This window comes from Mustela putorius, unplaced genomic scaffold (genome assembly GCF_011764305.1).
Source record: "Mustela putorius furo isolate JIRA1106 unplaced genomic scaffold, ASM1176430v1.1 tig00001063_pilon_pilon_pilon, whole genome shotgun sequence".
Taxonomy (NCBI): domain Eukaryota; kingdom Metazoa; phylum Chordata; class Mammalia; order Carnivora; family Mustelidae; genus Mustela; species Mustela putorius.
The window spans coordinates 4,216,684-4,228,703 of record NW_025421556.1 but is presented as its reverse complement, the minus strand read 5'-3'; the positions used below and the strand labels follow the sequence as shown (position 1 = coordinate 4,228,703).

Here is a 12,020-nt window from a genome sequence, read left to right as displayed (position 1 = left end):
CAAACTCAGTTTGCTCTCCATTAGGTAAAAAACAAACAAACAAACAAAAAATCTTGGTAGGGAGTAAAATATAACATCAAAGTGTACAAGGATTCTCTATTTCCTTTATTGTCTATTGATTTCAAAATTAAACTCACTTTTGGTAGGGATTGCATTTAATGTGTATATTGCTTTGGGTAATATAGACATTTTAACAGTATTTGTTCTTCTAATCCATGAGCATGGAGTGCTTTTCCATTTCTTTGTGTCACCTTCAATTTCTTTCATGAGTGTTTTACAGTTTTTCAGAGTACAGAACTTTTACCTCTTTGGTTAGGTTTGTTCCTAGATATCTCATGGCTTTTGATGCAATTGTAAATTTTGGGACTGATACCAAAAGTTTTTTTCACACGAGAACAAATAATCCAAAAATTCATATGGAACTACAAAAGACCCCAAGTAGCCAAAGCAATCTTGAAAAAGAAAAGAAAAGTTGGAGGCATCACAATTCCAGACCTCAAGTTGTATTACAAAGCTCTAGTGATCAAAACAGAATAGTACTGGCCCAAAGACAGACACATAGATCAATGAAACAGATTAGAAAACACAAAAGGAATCCATAACCATATGGTCGATTAATCTTCAACAAAGCAGGAAAGAATATCCAATGGAAAAAAGAAAGTCTCTTCAATAAATGGTCCCGGGACAACTAGACAGTAACATGCAAAAGAATGAAACTGGACATTTTTCTAATACCATACACAAAAATAAACTCAAAATGGATAAAAGACCTAAATGTGAGACAAGAAACCATTAAAATCCTGGAGGAGAACATGGGCAGTAACCCCTTTGACATCAGCAGTAGCAACTTCCTACTAGATATGTCTCCTGACGCAAAGGAAAAGAAAAGCAAAAATAAATGATTGGGACTTCATAAAAATAAAGAGCTTCTGCACACCAAAGGAAACAATCAACAAAACTAAAAGGCAACCTATGGAATGGGAGAAGATATTTGCATAATAATAAAGGGTTAATGTGCAAAAAAAGCAAAATACATAAAGAACTTATAAACGCAACACCTAAAAAACAAATAATCCAATTAAAAAATGGGCAGAAGTCATAAATAGACATTTTTCCAAAGAGGATATCCAGATGGTCAACAAACACATGAAAAGATGTTCAACATCACTAATGAGGGAAATACAAATCAAAATCACAAGGAGATATCACCTCATACCTGTTATAATGGTTAAAATTCACACAAGAAACAAGTGTTGATGAGAATGTGGAGAAAAGGGAACTCTCTTACACTGTGGGTGGGAATGTACACTAGTGCAACCACTGTGGAAAACAGCATGGAGTTTCCTCAAAAAAGTTAAAAATAAATGCACTCTATCATCCAGCAATTTCAGTACTAGGTATTTACTCAAAGAATACAAAAATGCTAATTTGAAGGGATACATGCACCATGATATTTATAGCAGCATTATTTATAATATCCAAATTATGGAAAGAGCCCAAATGTCCATTGGCCAATGAATGAATAAAAAAGATAAGGTACATATATGCAATGGAATATTACTCAGCCATAAAAAAGAACGAAATTGCCACTTACAATGACATGGACAGAGCTAGAGAGTATTATGCTAAGCAAAATAAGTCAGAGAAAGACAAACGTCATATGATTTCACTCATACATAGAATCTAAGAAACAAAACAAATGATCACAGGGAAAAAAGGAAAGAGGCAAACTGGGAAACAGACTCTTAATTAAAGAGAACAAACTGATGGTTATCAGAAGGGCGGGGGGGGGGTAGATTAAATAGGTGATGCGTTTTAAGGAGTGTACTTAATGTGATGAGACCAGGTATTGTATGGAACTGAATCACTAAATTGCATACCTGAAACTAATATTACACTGCATGTTAACTGGAATTTAAGTAAAAACTTAAACAAACAAAAACAAAATTAAACTCACTAGAATATTTTCATACTACAAACAAGGATGAGGTTGATAACCCAGATTGGAGAAAAGTACATCTGAAGGCTTGTATCATTGCCTTGTCAGGCTACAAACGAACCAGACCACTCTGAGTGGGTAATTTACTTAAAAGGGAATGAATGTTCTCACAGCTAATAGTGTGGGAAGGATATAAAGAAGAAGCTCTTAGAAAGCGGTAGAGAGAAATGCGCTTCTTTCTTAGGGAATAGGATTAATTTAGTTTGGACTCCTAGGTATGGAAATACACAGTTCTCTTATGGTGATGGTTCGTGAGCTGCTTCAGTTACATGCAGCCATGCAGGGAAGGGTTAGGAAATTAGCTCTCCAGGGTCCCTAGGACAAGCTTAGGCAATAGCTTGGATCTGAGCAATCTCTGAGCTCAGTAGACCACACAGCTGAGTAAGTCAAGATGCTGATCACTGGAATTCCCCCTTGGTGGCTTCTGTCATAATCACTGCCATGAGATTGAGGACGCAGATGCCTCATGTCTTCTATTGGGTTTCTAGTGTTTCCTAAGTTGAGCCCTATCTCCCCACAATACTTCCTCATCCAATAAATGATTCTGATGCATGCATTTGCGATTCTGAGTCCCACAAAGACAATCCTCAAGTCTCAGAGTGTAGCCTCTCTTTGGGTCCTCATTTGCCTATGCTATAGCTACAGAAGATTCCCATTCAAAAACTGGGGGCCTATACAACCTCCTTGGAAATATGAGCACCAATATCTATTTAAAAAGGATCATAGGGCAGCTGGGTGGCTTAGATGCTTAAGCACCTGCCTTTGGCTCAGGTCATTATCTCAGGGTCTTGGGATCAAGTCCCTCATAGGGCTCCCTGCTCTCTGGGGGGCCTGCTTCTCCTTCTGCCTCTCACTCATGCCTTCTCTACCAGATAAATAAATAAATAATCTTTTTAAAAGGATCATAAACACAATCTGTGGTCTAATAATCAATCACACTTCCAACTACATACTCAAAAGAAATATGTGGGCATGTTTACCAAGAGACTTGTACAATAATGTTCAGAGCAACGCTATTTATAATAGTCAAAATCTGGAAACAATCCAAATAGGATGGAGATATAAAAGGTTTTATACACAAATAATGGATTACTATACAGCAATAAGAATGAACAAACTAGAACATGTAATAACATGGATGAATTCCACAAACATAATAAGAAAAAAAAAAAGCAAACACTAAAGAATTGCATGTTGCCTGATTTCATTTTTATAACATGTAAATAGAGGCAAAACCACGGTACATCTTACAAACCATGATAATGGTTACCCTAATGGGGAGGGATAGATAATAACTGGAAGTGCTGGTAATATCCTGTTTATTGAGATGGGCCTTTTCACATGTGTTTGTTCATTTTTTTAAGCATTCATGGAACCATAAGCTTATGAGATGTATACTTCCATTATTACTATATAATGTTACAGTACTTGAATCTGAAAAGTTTATTTTAAAATGATAAAATAATGGAGGTTTTAATGTCTGGAACTCTGTCTTGCTTTTGCCAACATCCTCCCCCATTCCAAATCTTACCACCTTTTGCTTTCGGAGTCATGGGAAGACTAATGAGCACATCCTTTGGAGTGAGGCTTGTTAACCTCCCTAGACTTATAAATCCTGCCCTGTACCGAACTTAAAGCAACAGCTAGAATCAGAATATCTTCCACTTGTCTGTATTATTACTACAAAATACAAGTTCCATGAAGATTAAGTCTTGCTTTCTCATCTGAATGCCTAATGTCAGTTCAACCTACCTATATCTTTCTTCTTTTCATTTATTCATGTATTTTCTTATTAAGTTATTTTTAATTATTAAATTATGTTGGGCATTATGCTCAACTATGGAGATAACAGTAGCAAATAAATTCATAGTCCATACATCCTCCCTCTGCTTCACTTTATTCCTGTAGCTTCCTAGATGATGATGACCTTCTTCTCAATGAATCCATCTGGTATCTGATAAATCATGGTGTGGCAAGTCATCTCTACCATAGTTCACAATAGGTAGACACAGAGATGCAGATGGACCATGGCTGTTAGAGTGATTGAATTATCCAGATTTATTTTGAAAGATATAGGGAGTCATGAGTCCATTCTATGATTCTAGTGTACATAAATAAAATTTCTAAAGAATGAATTAAAACCAGAAATAGGCTTCTATTTGTCTGCTTGTGATTTTCTTTGTGGGAATAATCATATCCTAAATGTCTAGCAATTTTTAAATGCCTTCTTTATCTCATTCCCATGTATTAGGGAGCCCAGTTAAGTGGATTGTAGACTCTGGGAGCTATATTTTTAAGACATAAAAGAAAAGGAATGCATAGCATTTCTCTGTGGATTTATCAGCCTCATTAATTAATAACTTATTCAGTGAGTTTAATAATGTCAAGTAATAATGCAGCCCATTAACAATGATTTCAGTTTTTCAGAATAATAGGCATAGTTATATGTGTACCAACCTTTTGAGTAAAACTCATGAAAATGTTATAGTGTTACTATGTTGCCAGATTCTGTCACACTCCCCAGAAACCAGACAATTAAAAAATCTGAGAATACCCCTGGGGATAAAAATATATGTTTATAAAAAAATAAAAAATTATATTAAAAAAAATGTGAGAATACTCTACATTAAGATTTGTTGGGGTATAGATTTGGACAGTATTTGCTATATCAAAATGCAACAGGAATTGTAAACACTCTTTTGAACCTACAGTTTCCAGGCCAGTTTTGGTAATGACTAACATTTATATTATAAATGTTATCACAGAAGAGTAACCAGACTGTTAAGGCTACAAATTGTCTACATTTGTTTGGAAAGAACCTTTGACATTTCCAGTTATACACACCTTCACTTTGCTCTTCTGCCCTTTGCTCAGAGAAGATATATTTCCAGACATCTATCCTACAGATGACAAATACAGATTTCACTTTACCTCTAATCTGATCTTTATTTCAACTTCCCTTTTCTTTAATTGGCCTGAGCAATCTTTAGACAATCTTACAAACAGTACCCTTCCTTTCCTTTCTTTTCCCTCCCTCTCTCCTTTCCACAAACATTTATTCAATGCTTCCTGTATTTCAGATATAGGTGATAAAAAGACAAGCAAAACACTTTCTGACCTGTAGCAATCTACCAATTTCAAACCACTCAAGTTCCCTTAGCACCCTGGAATCTGATGGTTTCTGATGCCTAATCTAAGCTTCTTTTAAAAGCAAGTTTTGCCACAGATTTTTTTTTCCTTTTCTCAAAAGCTGCCAATGAAATAATAGACAAGCATTCCTGAATTTCTTCTTTCTTGCTCACAACATTTCCTTCACCACCCCCTTTTCAGCTACTCCATGAACTTTCATGGCCAGGTTGATCAAGTGATTTCATAGGGAACCCATTCTACTAGAAGAAAACACTTTTTGTGTTGAGATTTTACTGACAATTATATCCCATAGACAAGGACTGGGGATAAGATTCAAGGCACAGAAACCTAACACTGACACAGGATGAACCTCCCACCACCTGGGTCCTACCTCTGGTGCCTGTTTACTGAGCCCTAGAACATTTATGGAGATTTGTCATTTCAGAGTTATAGTGATGAGAAAAACAGCCTCTAATTTCTTGGTAACTATAAAATCATGAATAACTATGTTACAACTATCCCAACTGATTTTTCTCCAATCAATTCTCAACTTGATTTCATTTCAGGGTCAACTCTGTGGGTCATTTTATATGCAGAAAATGTCCCTGAAGTGAATTTATTGCCTCTCAGTCTCTCAACAGGCTTACCACTCCTGGATCAGAATTTCAATTGTGCCACCATTTAGGGCTACATGGTCTTCTGCTGCTGGCTGGCAATTAACTCTAATGACATGTGAGTTGTGGCATAGCTTTAAATTCTTCCAGTAGATTGATACCTACCCTTAAACAAAAAGCAGTAATGCTATTTTTTTTTTCTTGCTTAAACAACAAACATTTATTTTCTCAGAGTTTTGCAGGATATAAATCCAAGATTACAGTGTCAACAGGATGGTCCCTTCTAAAACCTCTCTCCTTGGCTCATAGATGGCTGTCTTCTTGTGTTTTTGCATGGTCTTCACTGAGTGTAACTAGCCTATGTATTTTAATGGTTTCAGGTAATGATAATGATTTGATATTTATATATATTGCAAAATGATCACAACAGGTGTAGTTAACATCTGTCACCACATATAGCTAAGAAAACTGTTCCCTTGTAAGGAGACCTCTTAAAATCTATTCTGTTAGCAACCTTCAAATATGCCATATAATACTATTAACTATGGTCACCGCACTGTATGTTACATCCCCATGACTCATTTATCTTGTAACAGGGAGTTTGTACCTTTTGATCACATTCATCCCTTTTGTTCATCCCCCCCAACCTCCATTCACCATCCCCAGAAACCACCTGTCTTTTTTCTTTATCTGTGAGCTTGGATTTTATTTTTTCTTTGTTTTAGATTCCACTTGTATGTAAGATTATGCAACCTTTGTCTTTTTCTGACTTATTTCACTTAACATAATGATCTCAAGGTTTACCCACATTATCTTAAGTAGCCAGATTTCATTCTTTTTTACAACTGAAAAATATTCCATTGCGTGTGTGTATGTGGTGTATATATATACTTAGTCATTCATCCATTGATGGATACTTAACATTGCTTCCATGTCTTGATTACTGTATATAATGTGGCAATGAAAATGCAGGTGCAGGTATCTTTTCATGTTGTGTTTTTGTTTCCTTTGGATAAATACCTAGAAGTGGAATTACTGGATCATATGGTAATTCTATTTTTAATTTTTTTAGGAAACTCCATACAGTTTTCCATAGCGACTACACAAATTTACATTCTACCGGCAGTACAGAAGAGTTCTCTTTCCTCCGCATCCTAACATTTATTGTTTCTTGTCTTTGCATAAAACCCATTTAGCAGGTGTAAGGTGATATGTAATTACGGTTTGGATTTGCATTTCCCTGATGATGGGTGATAGTGAGTTCCTTTCCTTTTGCCTGTTAGACATCTGTGTGTCTTCTTTGGAAAAATGTATATTCAACTCCTTTGTCCATTGCTGAATCAAACTATTTGGCTTTTTTGCTACTGAGCTGTATATATTCCTTATATACTTTAGACAGTAAACCCTTATCAGATATATGGTTTTCAATGGACATGTGAATTAACTTTATTGTAGTGATCATTTTTCAGTGTATTTGTAGATATCATATCATTTCAGACAACTTAAACTTATACAATGTTATATGGCAATTATATCTCAATAAAGCTGGAGAAAACAAAGAAAGGAAATAGGAATTTAGAACAAGGAGGGCAAATAGAATACACTTTTAAAAATTACAGATTTCAGTTCAAATATATCAACAATTATATGACACATAAATGGACTAAGTGCTTTAATTTTAAGAAAAATTTGATCAGACTAAAGAAAATTACAACCCAATGTGATTACAAGAGACATCTAAAACACAGATACAGAAAATTTGAAAAAAAAAAAGAAAGAAGACCCTATATATACTAACCAAAAGAAAAACTGATAAAGCTAGATTATAGCCAAGAAATTATACTATTAAGAGGAAGTATTATTAGGGATACAGAGAAAGATTTCAAAATGATAAATTCAGCATGCAAGGAAAATATTTATATCTATCTAAAATTATGCTCTCAAAATATGCAAAGCAAGAATTCACAGAACTAATAATAATATATGATCTAAATAAAACATTTCAGCGGCTAGAACACTCAATAGTGTAAAGCCTTTTACAAACTGATTTAAAGAATTACTGTAATCATAATCAAAATCCCAGCAACTATTTTCTGAAAATTCACAAGTGAATTTCATATTTTATTTAGAAGTGCAACCATTATCTATAAATAACAATTTTATATATTTTTCCAATCCCATCATTTATGTATACATTCATGCTACAATTTATTGACGTTAACTTGCAGAATGATACTGAATGAAAGGAGCTCTACTGGACCTCCATGTCTTGATACCGATCTCGGAGGGATTAATATAATTAAAATTGATGCCTTTTTTAAAATGACTTTTTATCAGAATTAAGGGAGTTCTCTTCCAATCATTGTTTTCTACATGTTTTCCCATAAGTGTAAAATGTATTTTTTCAAAAGTGTTTTCTGCATCTATTTGGATTATATATGACTTTTCTTTTGTATTCTGTTACTGTGATAAATTACATCAGTTGGCTTCCAGATATTATATCAATCTTATAGTCCTAAAATAAAGCCAACTTAATCATGGCATATTATCATTTTTATGTATTGCTAGATAGGATTTGATAACATGTGGTTTAAAAGTTTGGTATCTATGTTTATGGGTGAGATTGACCCATAATTTTTCTTTTAATGCCCCTGTCAGTCTAGCTTTATAAACTAAGTTTCGTGAGTATTCCCTCTTTGGCTTTGTATCTTTTTTTGTCTTTTGAGATTTGTGTTGTTTCTTAAGTATACATTAGAAAGGTATGCTAAAATATGCCCCTATGAATGTGATTTGTCTATTTTTCCTTTTCGTTTTGTTAATATTTGCTTTATACAGCATACACATTTAGAATTATTACAGCTTCCTGGTGAAATTAATATTATAGCGTTACAAAATATCCCAATTTGTCTTTAATGTTTCTTGCCTTTGGCTGATATTAATCTAGTAAGACCAGCTTTCTTGTTGGCATATGAATTACGTATCTCTTCCTACCCTTTCACTTTCAAACTTTCCCCATCTTCTAGTTTATGTGCATCACTTATAAGCAGCACATAATTACTGTGTTTGAACCTGGTCCCATAGTCTTTGTTTTCTAGTGGTGTCGGATAATTCATTTGCATTTAGTCATGAATGATACATTTGCAATTAAATCTCCATCTTATTACGTGTTTTCTATTTGTCTTGTCTACATTCTGTTCTTCTTTCTCTCCTATCTTGCCTAGTATCTTTTAATATTCCATTTTCCTATTTTTTTTTACAGATTTTATTTATTTATTTGACAGACAGAAATCACAAGTAGGCAGAAAGGCAGGCAGAGGGAGAGAGGGAGGAAGCAGTCTCCCTGCTGAGCAGAGAGCCCGATGTGGGGCTCAATCCCAGGACCCTGAGATCATGACCTGAGCTGAAGGCAGAGGCTTTAACCCACTGAGCCACCCAGGCACCCCTCCATTTTCCTATTAACTCAGTAGCTGTACATTCCTTTACTATCCTTTCGATGATTTCTGTAGATAAAGCAAGCTTCATATACTTACTGAAGTCGAATGTTCCCCCACTACTAGTTCCCACCACTCTTCCAAGACGACTCAGGTACTTTAGTACATACCTCTACATCTCCTTCCTTCTCACTTGCACTCTGTTCTTATTATGTACTTTAATTCTATACCTGTTTTAAGTGACAGCTGACTTAATTTTATTGTCTTATGTAGTAATGCTCCTTAGACTCATCCTTATAGCTACCAGTTTTTGCTTCTTCATTCTTCCCTGCATGTCAGAATTTCCATCTAAAATCAAGTTTTTGTTTTTGTTTCTTTGTGCTTGAAGAAGATGTTTTCTCAGCGGCTGATCTGCTGTGAAGGAATTGAAACATAAGTTTTATAAAAGCTTCCTGGTAAGGGCCCTTTCTAGTGTGTCCACATGATTATATGCTTTTATAAAATTTGCACAATAGGATGCTTTAGCCAAAATGAGCTAAGACCATAGACTCTTAAACTCATGTTTCCTCCCCATCAAACTTCCTTCCACAACAAATAGTACTTGATTGGATACAAGCTAAGAAAAGGCTGAGTTGCACAGACATTTAGCTTGGATTTAGTGGAATCTATTTTTGTGACTATTTTTGTCACTTCTGTATATAGCTAAATAATTCCTAACCATCTTGGGATATTCCTACCATCTGTTTTGCTGATTCACCTGGTACCATGACACAAAGCTGGAGGACCAGGGTTGTATCACAAGAATACATCCTATGGTGCTCTGTCTGCATTGGAAGTATGTGGTTATGCAATAAATAAATAAATAAATAAATGTATATAAAGTAAGAACAAAGAAGAAAAGATTGAAGTGCTCCAAACAACCAGCTGGTATGTGGGAAATTCTTTGATTCATCAGACACACAAAATCATAAATGGAAGATTAGGTTCTAAATGATGATCAATAAAATCAAATGGTTTCTCTTATCAAGAATAGGTTAAATTAGAGCATAATAAATAAACATGCACATTTTCTTTCTTGATGGGAGATGTGTGAGGTAAAATGTATCAGAATTTCTGTTTGGGAAACATAAATATGAGTAATATACAAGCATCAAGCTTATTTGCGTGTGATGTTTTATGCATATCAACCGAAAGAATCATATTTTAGAGTATTTGATGCACATTTTCCTGATAATACTAGTAGTCTAAATGAAACAACAGGCAAAATATTTAAAAGAAGGATTATAGATATGTTTAGTAGTTCTTTAATTTAAATATATAATTTAGATTTGGGAACATCTGTAAGGTTTTTTTTGGTTTTTCTTTAAAGCATTTCTTTAATTTTATTCCAATAAAGTTTACTAATTAACTTAACTTTATACTCAAAACTTTGTTTCTCTTCAACAGGGACCCAAAGTTAATGAGTTGTAGGTACCATAAACCTTGAATCCAAATGATCCCTTTAATGGTTTATTCAATATTAAATATTCTGGCTTTTTGCTTAAATACAAATGTCTTCAATTCTCCATGAGAGGGGGAGATTTACTGGACTCTGAATTCTAGGTTATGAATTATTTTAATCCTTTGAAGATATTTCTCTTCTTTCTGGTTTTCGTTCTTTCTGTTGGAAGTCAGCTGACACTCTGAATGTTGCATCTTTTTAGATACACTATCTTTTTTTTTCCTGGCTGTTTTAAAGATTTTACTTTTTCATCCGTTTTAGTGGATTTACTGTGCTGTATGTCTTATTTATTATTTATAGTGCCTTGAATCTGTGGCTTGGTGTCTTTCACATTTCACAGAAAATTCAAAACAATTCTTTCTTATTGTTCCTGTTCTTGCCCTCTCTCCTTCCGTTCTAGAGTCCCAGAGGTGTAATCCTTTATTAGAAAGTTTTACGAGGGGCACCTGGGTGGCTCAGTGGGTTAAGCCTCTGCCTTAGGCTCCGGTCATGATCTCAGGGTCCTGGGATCGAGCCCCGCATCGGGCTCTCTGCTCTTCAGGAAGCCTGCTTCCCTCTCTCTCTCTCTCTGCCTGCCTCTCTGCCTACTTGTGATCTCTGTCTGTCAAATAAATAAATAAAATCTTAAAAAAAAAAAAGAGAGTTTTATGCATCCCTATTTTGCATTTTCCCTCTTTTTGTCTCTGCATGCTTCATTCTGTCTATCTCCTTCTGAAATGTCTTCCAATTTATTATCGTCTATTCAACTCTAAATAATATATTTTTAACTCATCCATTAAATTCCTAAACTTAGATACTGGTGTGTTTTTTTGTTTGTTTGTTTGTTTGTTTGTTTTAGTTACATAAGTTCTGGAACTTATTACTTTTTATTATTTTGGCATCTTTCAAAATTTTCACTCATTTCCTTAAACATACTGAACAGAGTTATGTTAAAGTCTATATCTGACTTTTTCACTTCACCTAGCTACAGTATGTTGTCCCTCCTGGGATTTGGTCATATTTTTTTTTTCCTCTTGTATGTTTAGGTATTTTCTGTTGAATACCAGCCACTTTATATAAAAATAATGACAATTTGAGGCATAGAGTTATGTTATTTTTATCCCAATGAGAAATTAATTTCTCATTTAGGGACACTAACAAACCAAGAGAAACTTAATTATTTAAAGAAAAAGACTCAAACAAGGCTTCACCCTGAGAGGACAGGACTGTTTCCAGTTCACTCTTACCTTTAAGAAACAAATGTCTGGAGTTTCAGCCTAGGGAGTTGACCAAGATATCACCATCTTGGGAGGTTCTGAAATCCAATTTTTTAATGTAAAACCTGATGATCCCTTAAGAACTCTGGT

The 12,020-nt window shown here is 34.5% G+C and overlaps 1 long non-coding RNA gene across 2 annotated transcripts in view; it reads right to left on the bottom strand.

Moving 5' to 3' along the window:
- Positions 1 to 12,020, bottom strand: part of LOC101685541 — a 43,448-nt gene that overhangs the window by 17,620 nt on the left and 13,808 nt on the right. For both annotated transcript variants that reach the window (XR_006608699.1, XR_200098.3), the window contains exon 2: positions 11,901 to 12,015. This is a non-coding gene — a long non-coding RNA (uncharacterized LOC101685541). The remainder of the gene's footprint in view (positions 1 to 11,900; positions 12,016 to 12,020) is intronic.